The sequence below is a fragment of the Oncorhynchus clarkii genome, chromosome 20 (genome assembly GCF_045791955.1).
Source record: "Oncorhynchus clarkii lewisi isolate Uvic-CL-2024 chromosome 20, UVic_Ocla_1.0, whole genome shotgun sequence".
Classification (NCBI taxonomy): Eukaryota; Metazoa; Chordata; class Actinopteri; order Salmoniformes; family Salmonidae; genus Oncorhynchus; species Oncorhynchus clarkii.
The window spans coordinates 52,237,788-52,256,516 of NC_092166.1; the positions used below are offsets into that span (position 1 = coordinate 52,237,788).

The following is an 18,729-nucleotide window of genomic DNA, read 5'->3' on the forward strand; positions in this document are numbered from 1 at the left end:
GGGTTCGATCCCCGTACTGGCTATGATATACATTTTGAGTGTCAAAATTGTGAGTCACATGCATGTGAATTGTCAAGGGTGCCACAGAAATAAAATTAGTTAATTGCCGAAATAGCTCAGTTGGGAGAGCGTTAGACTGAAGATCTGAAGGTCCCTGGTTCGATCCCGGGTTTCGGCATTTGTATTTGTTCTTTCTTAATGCTCTGGCTTCAAGGAAACTATCCACAGCTTTGTTTGTGGGCCTCAATGGTGTGTGCTACGCTGCTCCTCTGAAAGTAAGTAATTTCTTGCTTTTTCATCTGACATTTTGACATCAGTGTTACAGGAAAGTTGCTTGTCATTGTTACATGACAGTAGGTTGTCGTAAGACAAGGCTGCATGAAGTGTGAACTGGAGCTTTCTTGGATCCACAAAAAAAATAGTTTTTGGGGAATGCGGGCATCGATCCCACTACCTACAGCATGCTAAGCAAACACAATACCAATTGATCAAATTCCCCAGCTGTTTGGGATTGCCACAAGGAGCAACCAAGAGTGTCCAGTCTTGTCAGGCTATGCTGTTGGTGGACTTGTTAGTTTGTGCTCCAGCACTTGCAGAGGCTCGGTGCATCTCAACAACTGTGCTCTGTAGCCAGCGGCCGGTTAGCTCAGTTGGTTAGAGTGTGTGATACGCTGCTCTCTGAAAGTAAGTAATGTCTTTCTTTTTCATCTGACATTGTGACATCAGGGTTACATGAGAGTTTCTTGTCATTGTTACATGACAGTTTCTTGTCATTGTTTACATGACAGTAGGTTGTCGTAAGACAAGGCTGCATGAAGTGTGAACTGGAGTTTTCTTGGATCCATGTAAGGGAATACCCCCCTGAATTGGACAAAAATGAATGGCAAGATATTGGCATTGGACAAACCATATACATGATGTCCAATAGGCGTTGATTCGTGCAAAGTATATGGCAAATGCCATATGGCAATTGCCAATTGTAACACCTCAAAAATCCAACAGGGGGCGAGTGCGCTCCACCGGGGTTTTTCATATTGGAAATGCAACCCAAGTCAACATCCAAAAGCAAAATTTTGAAAAAATGATTTTTTTTTCCAAAACTTATCACCCCTTAAAAAAGTGCTTTCTGGGCCGTTTTTCGAAATTCTTTCGCTATTTTTGTCAATTACACATGTGTAAGAACTTTATCAACATACTTTAGTCATACTTTATTATCATTTTTTTTTTTTTTTTTTACTTGTGCATAAGGCATATGTTTTCTCCATTTGGAATATGATTTCATAGGAAGTCAAAAGTCAAAAGTCAAAAATGTCAAAATTTGGTAAAAAACTTCACACATCCTTAAAAAAGTGCTTTCTGGACCGTTTTTCAAAATTCTTTCGAATTTTGTGTCAATTACACACGTATAAGAACTGTATCAACATACTTTATTCGTATTTTATTATCATATATATATATTTTTTTTTTACTTGTGCATAAGGCATATGTTTTGTCCATTTGCAATATGATTTAATAGAATGTCAAAAGTCGAAAATGTGATTTCTTTTTAAACTTTAAAAACTAAAAAAAGTGCTTTCTGGACCGTTTTTCGAAATTGTTTCGATTTTAAGACAATTAATCATGTGTAAGAAGTGTATGAATATACTTTTGTAAAATGTTTTATCATAATTTTTTTTTTTTTACTTGTGCATAAGGAATATGATTTGTCCATTTGCAATATGATTTCACAGGAAGTCAAAAGTCAAAGTCAAAAGTCAATTTTTTTGGGGGCCAAAATTGACTGAACTGATGAACTCGGGACGGCCGGGCAGTGATAGTTGTTCATTTCCATCACTCGTTGTGTTGATTTCATCATGTCCATTTGGTGATGTTTTTTCACTATAGAATCATATTGCAAATGCGCGTGCAACTGGTAACCGGAAAAAAAAAATGATGATTTCATTATGTCCATTTGTTTATGTTTCCTTACTTTTTCAAAGTCACTGTGCATTTGCAATATGTTTTAATCACGAATTTGTCATGCTCAAAATTCAAACTATACTTTGCTCAAACTATACCTTTGTCAACTTGTATTATCATAATTTTTTTTTGTTTTACTTGTGCATAAGGCATATGTTTTGTCCATTTGCAATATGATATCATAGGAAGTCAAAAGTCAAAGTCAAAAGTAACGATTTTCCTCCGTGCAACTGGTGATCTGAAATGTGCAACTGGTGATCTGAAATGTGCAACTGGTAACCCCAAAAAAAAAATTTGATTCTATGTTTCCTTACTTTTTCAAAGTCACTGTGCATTTGCAATATGTTTTAATGGGCAGGTACCATCACGAATTTGTCATGCTATAAAAATCCTGCAGGAATGTGAAATTGACTGGCCGGATGAACTCGGGATGGCTTTGCAGTGATTCTGGGTCATCTCAATCGCTCGTTTGGGTTGATTTCAGAATGTCGCTTTTGGTGATGTTTTTTCACTATAGAATCATATTGCAAATGCACGTGCAACTGGTCACCCAAAAATATATATATTTTTTTTATGTTTCCTTACTTTTTCAAAGTCACTGTGCATTTGCAATATGTTTTAATGGGCAGGTACCATCACGAATTGGTCATGCTATAAAAATCCTGCAGGAATGTGAAATTGACTGGCCCGATGAACTCGGGATGGCTTTGCAGTGATTCTGGGTCATCTCAATCGCTCGTTTGGGTTGATTTCAGAATGTCGCATTTGGTGATGTTTTTTCACTATAGAATCATATTGCAAATGCACGTGCAACTGGTCACCCAAAAATAAAAAAAATTTGTTTATGTTTCCTTACTTTTTCAAAGTCACTGTGCATTTGCAATATGTTTTAATGGGCAGGTATCATCACGAATTGGTCATGCTATAAAAATCCTGCAGGAATGTGAAATTGACTGGACCGATGAACTCGGGATGGCTTTGCAGTGATTCTGGTTCATCTCAATCGCTCGTTAGGGTAGATTTCAGAATGTCGCATTTGGTGATGTTTTTTCACTATAGAATCATATTGCAAATGCACGTGCAACTGGTCACCCAAAAATAAAAAAAAATGGTTTATGTTTCCTTACTTTTTCAAAGTCACTGTGCATTTGCAATATGTTTTAATGGGCAGGTACCATCACCAATTGGTCATGCTATAAAAATCCTGCAGGAATGTGAAATTGACTGGCCCGATGAACTCGGGATGGCTTTGCAGTGATTCTGGTTCATCTCAATCGCTCGTTAGGGTTGATTTCAGAATGTCGCTTTTGGTGATGGTACCTCACTGTTTAAACATATTGCAAATGTACAAGAGTCAAGTGGACAAGAGTCCATCAGTCAATTAGATATCATTCTGACACCAAACTGATACAAACTGACACCAAACCCACTTTTTCCAACTCGTTTAGTAGCCAACTATTACATACTTCAGAGCTGGCCCAAAATTCACAACGCCTTCGGTTCAAACCATAAAAAAACCATAAAACACATAGTTACGTTCTAGCTGCGGGTCCATTTCTTATGTTATGTGTTAGCCTAGCTGAGGCGACCCCGAATCCCAAGTTTCGGCTCGATAGGTCATTTGGTGTCCGAGAAAAACCCTAATTGGTGCTGAAAATCCACTTTTTTCCATGCCTTGCTACAGGGTCCTTGAACGAGCTATCGGACAGAAATGTTGGGGTCCGTCTCTATGGGCCGAGCCGGTTTCAATGCACCTAGCCTTGCGTCTCTGAGACTTTTCTAAACGTCGTCATTTTTGTGATGGTCAAAATGAATTGAAGGTATTGCAAACGTACGAGGCTGTTTCTCGGTCCGAGAACCGTCTAGAGCCACGTACCATCGACCGGAGGTCTAGAACAGGTTTCTAAAGTTTCGGAACTCTAGGTCTGACGGTTCTTTTTTAGCTCCAACAAAGCTAACTATTGCAGCCACTGTCTGTCTCTACGCACCCCAATACGTCCCTCCTTCCAAGTTGTGTTTTAGTGTGATTTTTTTTTCCTTTGAATTTTGGGGGGAAAAATGACTGATTTACAGTTCATGGGGGTTGCCTAATCACACATATGAAGTTTTGGAAAGATCAGACTTTTTTAACCCCTCGAAACAGCCCCTGAGACACCAATTATGGCACTTCCGGTTGGCACAGGAAGCTATAAATCAACACATATCCTCATTGGGGTATGCTGTTACAGAATCCTGAGTTTTAAGTCCTTACGTTAAGAACTGACTGATTTACACAGGGTTGAATGCACTATGTCTGTCAAACTGCAGGCAGGGTATGGGTAAACACTTTTAGGGGCATTTTAACCACTTCCGGTTGGTCCAGGAAGCTCAGAATCAACACAGGTAGACCTCATAGTGGCTTGATGGACTGGTACCGAAGACAGGTTCATACGGCATTCATAACCCATATAGACTTCAGGTTGAAATTAGGGGTGCAGGCACTGTATTCCTATTGGGAGAGATGACACTGTAATCTGTGAGATCAAAAAACACTGTTTTACTGTTAAGGGTTAATGCCACACGGTCAAGGTTAGGCTTGCACGGATCGGGAGGACCTTAGGAACATTCATGTGGTGGAATTTTTCTTCTCACCTAAACGGTTCTCTCACTGTCACTCAAAAGCAAATGACATTGTGGGGCAGGCTTCATTTTGGGCCTACTTTTCTAATGGTCGTTGCGCTTAGACCGAGCGAGCTACGGTCAAGCGGGATAGCTCGTTGAACTCAGCACAGTCTGGAGACTATGGTGATGCCATTTTTTGTGTTGATTTCAGAATGCCATTTTGGTGATGGTCCCTCTCCGTTTAAACATATTGCAAATGCACAAAAGTCAACTAGCAAGTCAGTGTCCATCAGTCAATTAGATGTCATTATGACACCAAACCCACTTTTTACTACTCATTTAGAAGCCAACTATCACATATGTCAGAGCAGTCCCATAATTCACAGCGCCTTTAGTTTAAAACATAATAAAAAGGTAAAACACATAGTTACGTTCTAGCTGCGGGTCCAGTTCGGACATTATGTGAAGTCCTATGTGAGGCGACCCCGAATCCCGAGTTTCGGCTCGATAGGTAATTTGGTGTCCGAGAAAAACCCTAACTGGTGCTGAAAATCCACTTTTTTCCATGCCTTGCTACAGGGTCCTTGAACGAGCTATCGGACAGAAACGTTGGGGTCCGTCTCTATGGGCCGAGCCGGTTTCAATGCACCTAGCCTTGCGTCTCTGAGACTTTTCTAAACGTCGTCATTTTTGTGATGGTCAAAATGAATTGAAGGTATTGCAAATGTACGAGGCTGTTTCTCGGTCCGAGAACCGTCTAGAGCCACGTAACTCACCACGTACCATCGACCGGAGGTCTAGAACAGGTTTCTAAAGTTTCGGAACTCTAGGTCTGACGGTTCTTTTTTAGCTCCAACAAAGCTAACTATTGCAGCCACTGTCTGTCTCTACGCACCCCAATACGTCCCTCCATCCAAGTTGTGTTTTAGTGTGATTTTTTTTTCCTTTGATTTTTTGGGGGAAAAATGACTGATTTACAGTTCATGGGGGTTGCTTAATCACATATATGAAGTTTTGGACAGATCAGACTTTTTTAACCCTTCGAAACAGACCCTGAGACACCAATTATGGCACTTCCGGTTGGCACAGGAAGCTATAAGTCACCACATATCCTCATTGGGGTATGCTTTTACATAATCCTGAGTTTTAAGTCTTTACGTTAAGAACTGAGTTATTTACGGAGGGTTTAGTATGTGTGTGTTATTTCAGAAAATCATAGAAAATCACAGAAATCTCGCAGAGCTCCGCAGCACACTTTAAAAAGATTCGTATGAACACCCTGCAACTGGATCTGTAACCGTTGAAAAAAAAAAACGCCTATTTGTGACCATCAACAAGTTGTCATTGTTCCGTTTCTCTTAAATGACGATAGATAAATGGCTGGTTCTTTTTTTATTGACACCGGAGGCTCCTTGACTTTGACCTGAAGTGGAAAAATAATTTCTCTACTTCCATTTTGGACCTTTAATCCCAGAAAAACGGCCATAACTCAAAAACCGTTGAGGCCTAGACGCCATCTTGTTCGGGGCCAACTGCCCATTATGCCAAACCTACGCTCACCAAGTTTCGGCTTCGAAATATTTTTCGTTTTCGAGATAAGGCCCCGTCGTGATTCGTGATGTTTTGCCAAATTGCCATATGATTCCGTATGCCCTCTTGTGGGAATTTCCGGGATAGCGGAAAAATGGTCCAAAACTTGTTTATTTTATAAAACGGAAACCGAATGTCCGACAAAGTTCATTTGATGACTTCCCGGTAGGTCTGGCCCTACCGCACGGGCCGACGCCGACCGCAAATTTTACAAATGTTTTCGGACGTCTAGTAAGGGACCGTACATTTGCAATATGGACTTTTTCACTGATCATACACGAAATGCCGAAATGTTCCCTTATGTATGAAATAATTTGCTTTTGGAGAATGCAGGCATCGATCCCACTACCTCACGCATGCAAAGCATTTGAGCTAATTCCACAGCCGTTTGGAATTTACGCAAGAAGCAACCTAGAGGGTCCAGTCTTGTCAGGCTATGCTGTTGGTGGACTTGTTTGTTTACGTGCCAGCACTTGCAGAGGCTCGGTGCATTTCAACAATTGAGCAAAATAGCAAATGGCCGGTTAGCTCAGTTGGTTAGAGTGTGGTGCTAATAACGCCAAGGTCATGGGTTCGATCCCCGTACTGGTTATGATGTACACTTTGAGTGTCAAAATTGTGAGTCACATGCATGTGAATTGTCAAGGGTGCCACAGAAATACATTTAATGAATTGCCGAAATAGCTCAGTTGGGAGAGCGTTAGACTGAAGATCTGAAGGTCCCTGGTTCGATTCCGGGTTTCGGCATTTGTATTTGTTCTTTCTTCATGCTCTGGCTTCAAGGAAACTATCCACAGCTTTGTTTGTGGGCCTCAATGGTGTGTGCTACGCTGCTCCTCTGAAAGTAAGTAATTTCTTGCTTTTTCATCTGACATTTTGACATCAGTGTTACAGGAAAGTTGCTTGTCATTGTTACATGACAGTAGGTTGTCGTAAGACAAGGCTGCATGAAGTGTGAACTGGAGTTTTCTTGGATCCATGAAAGATTTTGCTTTTGGAGAATGCAGGCATCGATCCCACTACCTCACGCATGCTAAGCATTTGAGCTAATTCCCCAGCCGTTTGGAATTTCCGCAAGAAGCAACCTAGAGGGTCCAGTCTTGTCAGGCTATGCTGTTGGTGGACTTGTTTGTTTACGTGCCAGCACTTGCAGAGGCTCGGTGCATTTCCACAATTGAGCAAAATACCAAAAGGCCGGTTAGCTCAGTTGGTTAGAGTGTGATGCTAATAACGCCAAGGTCATGGGTTCGATCCCTGTACTGGTTATGATGTACATTTTGAGTGTCAAAATTGTGAGTCACATGCATGTGAATTGTCAAGGGTGCCACAGAAATGCATTTAGTTGATTGCCGAAATAGCTCAGTTGGGAGAGCGTTAGACTGAAGATCTAAAGGTCCCTGGTTCGATCCCGGGTTTCGGTATTTGTATTTGTTCTTTCTTCATGCTCTGGCTTCAAGGAAACTATCCACAGCTTTGTTTGTGGGCCTCAATGGTGTGTGCTACGCTGCTCCTCTGAAAGTAAGTAATTTCTTGCTTTTTCATCTGACATTTTGACATCAGTGTTACAGGAAAGTTGCTTGTCATTGTTACATGACAGTAGGTTGTCGTAAGACAAGGCTGCATGAAGTGTGAACTGGAGCTTTCTTGGATCGACAAAAAAAAATGTTTTTGGGGAATGCGGGCATCGATCCCACTACCTATAGCATGCTAAGCAAACACAATACCAATTGATCAAATTCCCCAGCTGTTTGTAATTGCCACAAGGAGCAACCAAGAGTGTCCAGTCTTGTCAGGCTATGCTGTTGGTGGACTTGTTAGTTTGTGCTCCAGCACTTGCAGAGGCTCGGTGCATCTCAACGACTGTGCTCTGTAGCCAGCGGCCGGTTAGCTCAGTTGGTTAGAGTGTGTGATACGCTGCTTTCTGAAAGTAAGTAATGTCTTTCTTTTTCATCTGACATTGTGACATCAGGGTTACATGAGAGTTTCTTATCATTGTTACATGACAGTAGGTTGTCGTAAGACAAGGCTGCATGAAGTGTGAACTGGAGTTTTCTTGGATCCATGAAAGAATTTGCTAGTGGAGAATGCAGGCATCGATCCCAGTACCTCACGCATGCTAAGCATTTGAGCTAATTCCCCAGCCGTTTGGAATTTCCGCAAGAAGCAACCTAGAGGGTCCAGTCTTGTCAGGCTATGCTGTTGGTGGACTTGTTTGTTTACGTGGCAGCACTTGCAGAGGCTCGGTGCATTTCCACAATTGAGCAAAATACCAAATTGCCAGTTTGCTCAGTTGGTTAGAGTGTGATGCTAGTAACGCCAAGGTCATGGGTTCGATCCCTGTACTGGTTATGATGTACATTTTGAGTGTCAAAATTGTGAGTCACATGCATGTGAATTGTCAAGGGTGCCACAGAATTTTGTTTACCTCTGAATCAGAAGACTGACTATACCAGCACACTTTACAGTGACAAAACAAGGGTTATACCTTTAGTGAATTGCCGAAATAGCTCAGTTGGGAGAGCGTTCATCTGACATTTTGACATCAGTGTTACAGGAAAGTTGCTTGTCATTGTTACATGACAGTAGGTTGTCGTAAGACAAGGCTGCATGAAGTGTGAACTGGAGCTTTCTTGGATCCACAAAAAAAAATGTTTTTGGGGAATGCGGGCATCGATCCCACTACCTATAGCATGCTAAGCAAACACAATACAAATTGATCAAATTCCCCAGCTGTTTGGAATTGCCACAAGGAGCAACCAAGAGTGTCCAGTCTTGTCAGGCTATGCTGTTGGTGGACTTGTTAGTTTGTGCTCCAGCACTTGCAGAGGCTCGGTGCATCTCAACAACTGTGCTCTGTAGCCAGCGGCCGGTTAGCTCAGTTGGTTAGAGTGTGTGATACGCTGCTCTCTGAAAGTAAGTAATGTCTTTCTTTTTCATCTGACATTGTGACATCAGCGTTACATGAGAGTTTCTTGGCATTGTTACATGACAGTTTCTTGTCATTGTTTACATGACAGTAGGTTGTCGTAAGACAAGGCTGCATGAAGTGTGAACTGGAGTTTTCTTGGATCCTTGAAAGAATTTGCTTTTGGAGAATGCAGGCATCGATCCCACTACCTCACGCATGCAAAGCATTTGAGCTAATTCCCCAGCCGTTTGGAATTTCCGCAAGAAGCAACCTAGAGGGTCCAGTCTTGTCAGGCTATGCTGTTGGTGGACATGTTTGTTTACGTGCCAGCACTTGCATAGGCTCGGTGCATTTCAACAATTGAGCAAGATAGCAAATGGCCGGTTAGCTCAGTTGGTTAGAGTGTGGTGCTAATAACGCCAAGGTCATGGGTTTGATCCCAGTACTGGTTATGATGTACATTTTGAGTGTCAAAATTGTGAGTCACATGCATGTGAATTGTCAAGGGTGCCACAGAAATAAAATTAGTGAGTTGCCGAAATAGCTCAGTTGGGAGAGCGTTAGACTGAAGATCTAAAGGTCCCTGGTTCGATCCTGGGTTTCGGGATTTGTTCTTTCTTCATGCTCTGGCTTCAAGGAAACTATCCACTGCTTTGTTTGTGGGCCTCAATGGTGTGTGCTACGCTGCTCCTCTGAAAGTAAGTAATGTCTTTCTTTTTCATCTGACATTGTGAGATCAGGGTTACATGATAGTTTCTTGTCATTTTTACATGACAGTTTCTTGTCATTGTTTACATGACAGTAGGTTGTCGTAAGATGAAGTGCATGAAGTGTGAACTGGAGTTTTCTTGGATCCATGAAAGAATATGCTTTTGGAGAATGCAGGAATCGATCCCACTACCTCACGCATGCAAAGCATTTGAGCTAATTCCCCAGCCGTTTGGAATTTCCGCAAGAAGCAACCTAGAGGGTCCAGTCTTGTCAGGCTATGCTGTTGGTGGACTTGTTTGTTTACATGCCAGCACTTGCAGAGGCTAGGTGCATTTCCACAATTTAGCAAAATACCAAAAGGAGGGTTAGCTCAGTTGGTTAGAGTGTGATGCTGATAATGCCAAGGTCATGGGTTCGATCCCTGTACTGGTTATGATGTACATTTTGAGTGTCAAAATTGTGAGTCACATGCATGTGAATTGTCAAGGGTGCCACAGAAATACATTTAGTGGATTGCCGAAATAGCTCAGTTGGGAGAGCGTTAGACTGAAGATCTAAAGGTCCCTGGTTAGGTCCCTGGTTCGATCCCGGGTTTCGGCATTTGTTCTTTCTTCATGCTCTGGCTTCAAGGAAACTATCCACTGCTTTGTTTGTGGGCCTCAATGGTGTGTGCTACGCTGCTCCTCTGAAAGTAAGTAATTTCTTGCTTTTTCATCTGACATTTTGACATCAGTGTTACAGGAAAGTTGCTTGTCATTGTTACATGACAGTAGGTTGTCGTAAGACGAGGCTGCATGAAGTGTGAACTGGAGCTTTCTTGGATGCACAAAAAAAATTGTTTTTGGGGAATGCGTGCATCGATCCCACTACCTACAGCATGCTAAGCAAACACAATACCAATTGATCAAATTCCCCAGCTGTTTGGAATTGCCACAAGGAGCAACCAAGAGTGTCCAGTCTTGTCAGGCTATGCTGTTGGTGGACTTGTTAGTTTGTGCTCCAGCACTTGCAGAGGCTCGTTGCATCTCAACAACTGTGCTCTGTAGCCAGCGGCCGGTTAGCTCAGTTGGTTAGAGTGTGTGATACGCTGCTGTCTGAAAGTAAGTAATGTCTTTCTTTTTCATCTGACATTGTGACATCAGTGTTACATGAGAGTTTTTTGTTATTGTTACATGACAGTTTCTTGTCATTGTTTACATGACAGTAGGTTGTCGTAAGACAAGGCTGCATGAAGTGTGAACTAGAGTTTTCTTGGATCCATGAAAGAATTTGCTTTTGGAGAATGCAGGCATCGATCCCACTACCTCACGCATGCTAAGCATTTGAGCTAATTCCCCAGCCGTTTGGAATTTCCGCAAGAAGCAACCTAGAGGGTCCAGTCTTGTCAGGCTATGCTCTTGGTGGACTTGTTTGTTTACGTGCCAGCACTTGCAGAGGCTCGGTGCATTTCAACAATTGAGCAAAATAGCAAATGGCCGGTTAGCTCAGTTGGTTAGAGTGTGGTGCTAATAACGCCAAGGTCATGGGTTCGATACCCGTACTGGCTATGATATACATTTTGAGTGTCAAAATTGTGAGTCACATGCATGTGAATTGTTAAGGGTGAAAAAAAATTAGTGAATTGCCGAAATAGCTCAGTTGGGAGAGCGTTAGACTGAAGATTTAAAGGTCCCTGGTTCGATCCCGGGTTTCTGCATTTGTATTTGTTCTTTCTTCATGCTCTGGCTTCAAGGAAACTATCCACAGCTTTGTTTGTGGGCCTCAATGGTGTGTGCTACGCTGCTCCTCTGAAAGTAAGTAATTTCTTGCTTTTTCATCTGACATTTTGACATCAGTGTTACAGGAAAGTTGCTTGTCATTGTTACATGACAGTAGGTTGTCGTAAGACAAGGCTGCATGAAGTGTGAACTGGAGCTTTCTTGGATCCACAAAAAAAATAGTTTTTGGGGAATGCGGGCATCGATCCCACTACCTACAGCATGCTAAGCAAACACAATACCAATTGATCAAATTCCCCAGCTGTTTGGGATTGCCACAAGGAGCAACCAAGAGTGTCCAGTCTTGTCAGGCTATGCTGTTGGTGGACTTGTTAGTTTGTGCTCCAGCACTTGCAGAGGCTCGGTGCATCTCAACAACTGTGCTCTGTAGCCAGCGGCCGGTTAGCTCAGTTGGTTAGAGTGTGTGATACGCTGCTCTCTGAAAGTAAGTAATGTCTTTCTTTTTCATCTGACATTGTGACATCAGGGTTACATGAGAGTTTCTTGTCATTGTTACATGACAGTTTCTTGTCATTGTTTACATGACAGTAGGTTGTCGTAAGACAAGGCTGCATGAAGCACTTGCAGAGGCTCGGTGCATTTCAACAATAATAACAATAAGTAATTTCTTGCTTTTTCATCTGACATTTTGACATCAGTGTTACAGGAAAGTTGCTTGTCATTGTTACATGACAGTAGGTTGTCGTAAGACGAGGCTGCATGAAGTGTGAACTGGAGCTTTCTTGGATCGACATAAAAAAATGTTTTTGGGGAATGCGGGCATCGATCCCACTACCTATAGCATGCTAAGCAAACACAATACCAATTGATCAAATTCCCCAGCTGTTTGGAATTGCCACAAGGAGCAACCAAGAGTGTCCAGTCTTGTCAGGCTATGCTGTTGGTGGACTTGTTAGTTTGTGCTCCAGCACTTGCAGAGGCTCGGTGCATCTCAACAACTGTGCTCTGTAGCCAGCGGCCGGTTAGCTCAGTTGGTTAGAGTGTGTGATACGCTGCTCTCTGAAAGTAAGTAATGTCTTTCTTTTTCATCTGACATTGTGACATCAGTGTTACATGAGAGTTTCTTGGCATTGTTACATGACAGTTTCTTGTCATTGTTTACATGACAGTAGGTTGTCGTAAGACAAGGCTGCATGAAGTGTGAACTGGAGTTTTCTTGGATCCTTGAAAGAATTTGCTTTTGGAGAATGCAGGCATCGATCCCACTACCTCACGCATGCAAAGCATTTGAGCTAATTCCCCAGCCGTTTGGAATTTCCGCAAGAAGCAACCTAGAGGGTCCAGTCTTGTCAGGCTATGCTGTTGGTGGACTTGTTTGTTTACGTGCCAGCACTTGCAGAGGCTCGGTGCATTTCAACAATTGAGCAAAATAGCAAATGGCCGGTTAGCTCAGTTGGTTAGAGTGTGGTGCTAATAACGCCAAGGTCATGGGTTCGATCCCCGTACTGGTTATGATGTACATTTTGAGTGTCAAAATTGTGAGTCACATGCATGTGAATTGTCAAGGGTGCCACAGAAATAAAATTAGTGAGTTGCCGAAATAGCTCAGTTGGGAGAGACTGAAGATCTAAAGGTCCCTGGTTCGATCCCGGGTTTCGGGATTTGTTCTTTCTTCATGCTCTGGCTTCAAGGAAACTATCCACTGCTTTGTTTGTGGGCCTCAATGGTGTGTGCTACGCTGCTCCTCTGAAAGTAAGTAATTTCTTGCTTTTTCATCTGACATTTTGACATCAGTGTTACAGGAAAGTTGCTTGTCATTGTTACATGACAGTAGGTTGTCGTAAGACAAGGCTGCATGAAGTGTGAACTGGAGCTTTCTTGGATCCACAGCGGCCGGTTAGCTCAGTTGGTTAGAGTGTGTGATACGCTGCTCTCTGAAAGTAAGTAATGTCTTTCTTTTTCATCTGACATTGTGACATCAGGGTTACATGAGAGTTTCTTGTCATTGTTATATGACAGTTTCTTGTCATTGTTTACATGACAGTAGGTTGTCGTAAGACAAGGCTGCATGAAGCACTTGCAGAGGCTCGGTGCATTTCAACAATAATAACAATAAGTAATTTCTTGCTTTTTCATCTGACATTTTGACATCAGTGTTACAGGAAAGTTGCTTGTCATTGTTACATGACAGTAGGTTGTCGTAAGACGAGGCTGCATGAAGTGTGAACTGGAGCTTTCTTGGATCCACAAAAAAAAATGGGCATCGATCCCACTACCTATAGCATGCTAAGCAAACACAATACCAATTGATCAAATTCCCCAGCTGTTTGGAATTGCCACATGGAGCAACCAAGAGTGTCCAGTCTTGTCAGGCTATGCTGTTGGTGGACTTGTTAGTTTGTGCTCCAGCACTTGCAGAGGCTCGGTGCATCTCAACAACTGTGCTCTGTAGCCAGCGGCCGGTTAGCTCAGTTGGTTAGAGTGTGTGATACGCTGCTCTCTGAAAGTAAGTAATGTCTTTCTTTTTCATCTGACATTGTGACATCAGTGTTACATGAGAGTTTCTTGTCATTGTTACATGACAGTTTCTTGTCATTGTTTACATGACAGTAGGTTGTCGTAAGACAAGGCTGCATGAAGTGTGAACTGGAGTTTTCTTGGATCCATGAAAGAATTTGCTTTTGGAGAATGCAGGCATCGATCCCACTACCTCACGCATGCAAAGCATTTGAGCTAATTCCCCAGCCGTTTGGAATTTCCGCAAGAAGCAACCTAGAGGGTCCAGTCTTGTCAGGCTATGCTGTTGGTGGACTTGTTTGTTTACGTGCCAGCACTTGCAGAGGCTCGGTGCATTTCAACAATTGAGCAAAATAGCAAATGGCCGGTTAGCTCAGTTGGTTAGAGTGTGGTGCTAATAACGCCAAGGTCATGGGTTCGATCCCCGTACTGGTTATGATGTACATTTTGAGTGTCAAAATTGTGAGTCACATGCATGTGAATTGTCAAGGGTGCCACAGAAATAAAATTAGTGAATTGCCGAAATAGCTCAGTTGGGAGAGAGACTGAAGATCTAAAGGTCCCTGGTTCGATCCCGGGTTTCGGGATTTGTTCTTTCTTCATGCTCTGGCTTCAAGGAAACTATCCACAGCTTTGTTTGTGGGCCTCAATGGTGTGTGCTACGCTGCTCCTCTGAAAGTAAGTAATTTCTTGCTTTTTCATCTGACATTTTGACATCAGTGTTACAGGAAAGTTGCTTGTCATTGTTACATGACAGTAGGTTGTCGTAAGACAAGGCTGCATGAAGTGTGAACTGGAGCTTTCTTGGATCCACAAAAAAAAATGTTTTTGGGGAATGCGGGCATCGATCCCACTACCTATAGCATGCTAAGCAAACACAATACCAATTGATCAAATTCCCCAGCTGTTTGGAATTGCCACAAGGAGCAACCAAGAGTGTCCAGTCTTGTCAGGCTATGCTGTTGGTGGACTTGTTAGTTTGTGCTCCAGCACTTGCAGAGGCTCGGTGCATCTCAACAACTGTGCTCTGTAGCCAGCGGCCGGTTAGCTCAGTTGGTTAGAGTGTGTGATACGCTGCTCTCTGAAAGTAAATAATGTCTTTCTTTTTCATCTGACATTGTGACATCAGTGTTACATGAGAGTTTCTTGTCATTGTTACATGACAGTTTCTTGTCATTGTTTACATGACAGTAGGTTGTCGTAAGACAAGGCTGCATGAAGTGTGAACTGGAGTTTTCTTGGATCCTGAAAGAATTTGCTTTTGGAGAATGCAGGCATCGATCCCACTACCTCACGCATGCAAAGCATTTGAGCTAATTCCCCAGCCGTTTGGAATTTCCGCAAGAAGCAACCTAGAGGGTCCAGTCTTGTCAGGCTATGCTGTTGGTGGACTTGTTTGTTTAAGTGCCAGCACTTGCAGAGGCTCGGTGCATTTCAACAATTGAGCAAAATAGCAAATGGTCGGTTAGCTCAGTTGGTTAGAGTGTGCTGCTATTTTCGCCAAGGTCATGGGTTCGATCCCCGTACTGGCTATGATGTACATTTTGAGTGTCAAAATTGTGAGTCACATGCATGTGAATTGTCAAGGGTGAAAAAAAATTAGTGAATTGCCGAAATAGCTCAGTTGGGAGAGCGTTTGACTGAAGATCTAAAGGTCCCTGGTTCGATCCCGGGTTTCGGCATTTGTATTTGTTCTTTCTTGATGCTCTGGCTTCAAGGAAACTATCCACAGCTTTGTTTGTGGGCCTCAATGGTGTGTACTACGCTGCTCCTCTGAAAGTAAGTAATTTCTTGCTTTTTCATCTGACATTTTGACATCAGTGTTACAGGAAAGTTGCTTGTCATTGTTACATGACAGTAGGTTGTCGTAAGACAAGGCTGCATGAAGTGTGAACTGGAGCTTTCTTGGATCCACAAAAAAAAATGTTTTTGGGGAATGCGGGCATCGATCCCACTACCTATAGCATGCTAAGCAAACACAATACCAATTGATCAAATTCCCCAGCTGTTTGGAATTGCCACAAGGAGCAACCAAGAGTGTCCAGTCTTGTCAGGCTATGCTGTTGGTGGACTTGTTAGTTTGTGCTCCAGCACTTGCAGAGGCTCGGTGCATCTCAACAACTGTGCTCTGTAGCCAGCGGCCGGTTAGCTCAGTTGGTTAGAGTGTGTGATACGCTGCTCTCTGAAAGTAAATAATGTCTTTCTTTTTCATCTGACATTGTGACATCAGGGTTACATGAGAGTTTCTTGTCATTCTTACATGACAGTTTCTTGTCATTGTTTACATGACAGTAGGTTGTCGTAAGACAAGGCTGCATGAAGTGTGAACTGGAGTTTTCTTGGATCCATGTAAGGGAATACCCCCCTGAATTGGACAAAAATGAATGGCAAGATATTGGCATTGGACAAACCATTTACACGATGTCCAATACCACCCAAAGCGGCGTTGATTCGTGCAAAGTATATGGCAAATGCCATATGGCAATTGCCAATTGTAACACCTCAAAAATCCAACAGGGGGCGAGTGCGCTCCACCGGGGTTTTTCATGTTGGAAATGCAACCCAAGTCAACATCCAAAAGCAAAATTTTGAAAAAATGATTTTTTTTTCCAAAACTTATCACCCCTTAAAAAAGTGCTTTCTGGGCCGTTTTTCGAAATTCTTTCGCTTTTTTTGTCAATTACACATGTGTAAGAACTGTATGAATATACTTTTGTCCAATTTTGATATCACATTATTTTTTTTTAATTACATAAGGCATATGTTTTGTCCATTTGCAATATGATTTCATAGGAAGTCAAAAGTCAAAGTCAAAAGTCAAAAATGTCAAAATTTGGTAAAAAACTTCACACATCCTTAAAAAAAGTGCTTTCTGGTCCGTTTTTCAAAATTCTTTCGAATTTTGTGTCAATTACACACGTATAAGAACTGTATCAACATACTTTATTCGTATTTTATTATCATAATTTTTTATTTTTTTTTACTTGTGCATAAGGCATATGTTTTGTCCATTTGCAATATGATTTAATAGGATGTCAAAAGTCGAAAATGTGATTTTTTTTTTAAACTTTAAAAACTAAAAAAAGTGCTTTCTGGACCGTTTTTCGAAATTGTTTCGATTTTAAGACAATTAATCATGTGTAAGAAGTGTATGAATATACTTTTGTAAAATGTTTTATCATAATTTTATTTTTTTTACTGGTGCATAAGGAATATGATTTGTCCATTTGCAATATGATTTCACAGGAAGTCAAAAGTCAAAGTCAAAAGTCAATTTTTTTGGGGGCCAAAATTGACTGAACTGATGAACTCGGGACGGCCGGGCAGTGATAGTTGTTCATTTCCATCACTCGTTGTGTTGATTTCATCATGTCCATTTGGTGATGTTTTTTCACTATAGAATCATATTGCAAATGCGCGTGCAACTGGTAACCGGAAAAAAAAAATGATGATTTCATTATGTCCATTTGTTTATGTTTCCTTACTTTTTCAAAGTCACTGTGCATTTGCAATATGTTTTAATGGGCAGGTACCATCACGAATTTGTCATGCTCAAAATTCAAACTATACTTTGCTCAAACTATACCTTTGTCAACTTGTATTATCATAATTTTTTTTTGTTTTACTTGTGCATAAGGCATATGTTTTGTCCATTTGCAATATGATATCATAGGAAGTCAAAAGTCAAAGTCAAAAGTAACGATTTTCCTCCGTGCAACTGGTGATCTGAAATGTGCAACTGGTGATCTGAAATGTGCAACTGGTAACCCCCCCAAAAAAATTTGATTCTATGTTTCCTTACTTTTTCAAAGTCACTGTGCATTTGCAATATGTTTTAATGGGCAGGTACCATCACGAATTTGTCATGCTATAAAAATCCTGCAGGAATGTGAAATTGACTGGCCGGATGAACTCGGGATGGCTTTGCAGTGATTCTGGGTCATCTCAATCGCTCGTTTGGGTTGATTTCAGAATGTCGCTTTTGGTGATGTTTTTTCACTATAGAATCATATTGCAAATGCACGTGCAACTGGTCACCCAAAAAAAAAAAAAAAATTTTTTTTGTTTATGTTTCCTTACTTTTTCAAAGTCACTGTGCATTTGCAATATGTTTCAATGGGCAGGTACCATCACAAATTGGTCATGCTATAAAAATCCTGCAGGAATGTGAAATTGACTGGCCCGATGAACTCGGGATGGCTTTGCAGTGATTCTGGGTCATCTCAATCGCTCGTTTGGGTTGATTTCAGAATGTCGCATTTGGTGATGTTTTTTCACTATAGAATCATATTGCAAATGCACGTGCAACTGGTCACCCAAAAATAAAAAAAAATTGTTTATGTTTCCTTACTTTTTCAAAGTCACTGTGCATTTGCAATATGTTTTAATGGGCAGGTACCATCACGAATTGGTCATGCTATAAAAATCCTGCAGGAATGTGAAATTGACTGGCCCGATGAACTCGGGATGGCTTTGCAGTGATTCTGGGTCATCTCAATCGCTCGTTTGGGTTGATTTCAGAATGTCGCATTTGGTGATGTTTTTTCACTATGGAATCATATTGCAAATGCACGTGCAACTGGTCACCCAAAAATAAAAAAAAATTGTTTATGTTTCCTTACTTTTTCAAAGTCACTGTGCATTTGCAATATGTTTTAATGGGCAGGTATCATCACGAATTGGTCATGCTATAAAAATCCTGCAGGAATGTGAAATTGACTGGAC

At 41.6% G+C, this 18,729-nt stretch overlaps 10 non-coding genes across 10 annotated transcripts; all 10 read left to right on the forward strand.

Annotated features, from left to right (window-relative positions):
- The first annotated feature begins 105 nt into the window (after positions 1 to 105).
- trnaf-gaa (transfer RNA phenylalanine (anticodon GAA)) lies at positions 106 to 178 on the forward strand. The gene has a single exon. It is a non-coding gene; the product is annotated as a tRNA-Phe (tRNA).
- Positions 179 to 6,668: 6,490 nt separating this feature from the next.
- On the forward strand, positions 6,669 to 6,742 carry trnai-aau (transfer RNA isoleucine (anticodon AAU)). The gene has a single exon. It is a non-coding gene; the product is annotated as a tRNA-Ile (tRNA).
- An 82-nt stretch (positions 6,743 to 6,824) lies between these two features.
- Positions 6,825 to 6,897, forward strand: trnaf-gaa (transfer RNA phenylalanine (anticodon GAA)). The gene has a single exon. It is a non-coding gene; the product is annotated as a tRNA-Phe (tRNA).
- A 601-nt stretch (positions 6,898 to 7,498) lies between these two features.
- On the forward strand, positions 7,499 to 7,571 carry trnaf-gaa (transfer RNA phenylalanine (anticodon GAA)). The gene has a single exon. It is a non-coding gene; the product is annotated as a tRNA-Phe (tRNA).
- A 2,713-nt stretch (positions 7,572 to 10,284) lies between these two features.
- Positions 10,285 to 10,369, forward strand: trnaf-gaa (transfer RNA phenylalanine (anticodon GAA)). Its single transcript has one exon. It is a non-coding gene; the product is annotated as a tRNA-Phe (tRNA).
- An 873-nt stretch (positions 10,370 to 11,242) lies between these two features.
- trnai-aau (transfer RNA isoleucine (anticodon AAU)) lies at positions 11,243 to 11,316 on the forward strand. Its single transcript has one exon. It is a non-coding gene; the product is annotated as a tRNA-Ile (tRNA).
- Positions 11,317 to 11,392: 76 nt separating this feature from the next.
- Positions 11,393 to 11,465, forward strand: trnaf-gaa (transfer RNA phenylalanine (anticodon GAA)). Its single transcript has one exon. It is a non-coding gene; the product is annotated as a tRNA-Phe (tRNA).
- A 1,460-nt stretch (positions 11,466 to 12,925) lies between these two features.
- On the forward strand, positions 12,926 to 12,999 carry trnai-aau (transfer RNA isoleucine (anticodon AAU)). The gene has a single exon. It is a non-coding gene; the product is annotated as a tRNA-Ile (tRNA).
- A 1,367-nt stretch (positions 13,000 to 14,366) lies between these two features.
- trnai-aau (transfer RNA isoleucine (anticodon AAU)) lies at positions 14,367 to 14,440 on the forward strand. The gene has a single exon. It is a non-coding gene; the product is annotated as a tRNA-Ile (tRNA).
- A 1,173-nt stretch (positions 14,441 to 15,613) lies between these two features.
- trnaf-gaa (transfer RNA phenylalanine (anticodon GAA)) lies at positions 15,614 to 15,686 on the forward strand. Its single transcript has one exon. It is a non-coding gene; the product is annotated as a tRNA-Phe (tRNA).
- Positions 15,687 to 18,729: the final 3,043 nt, after the last annotated feature.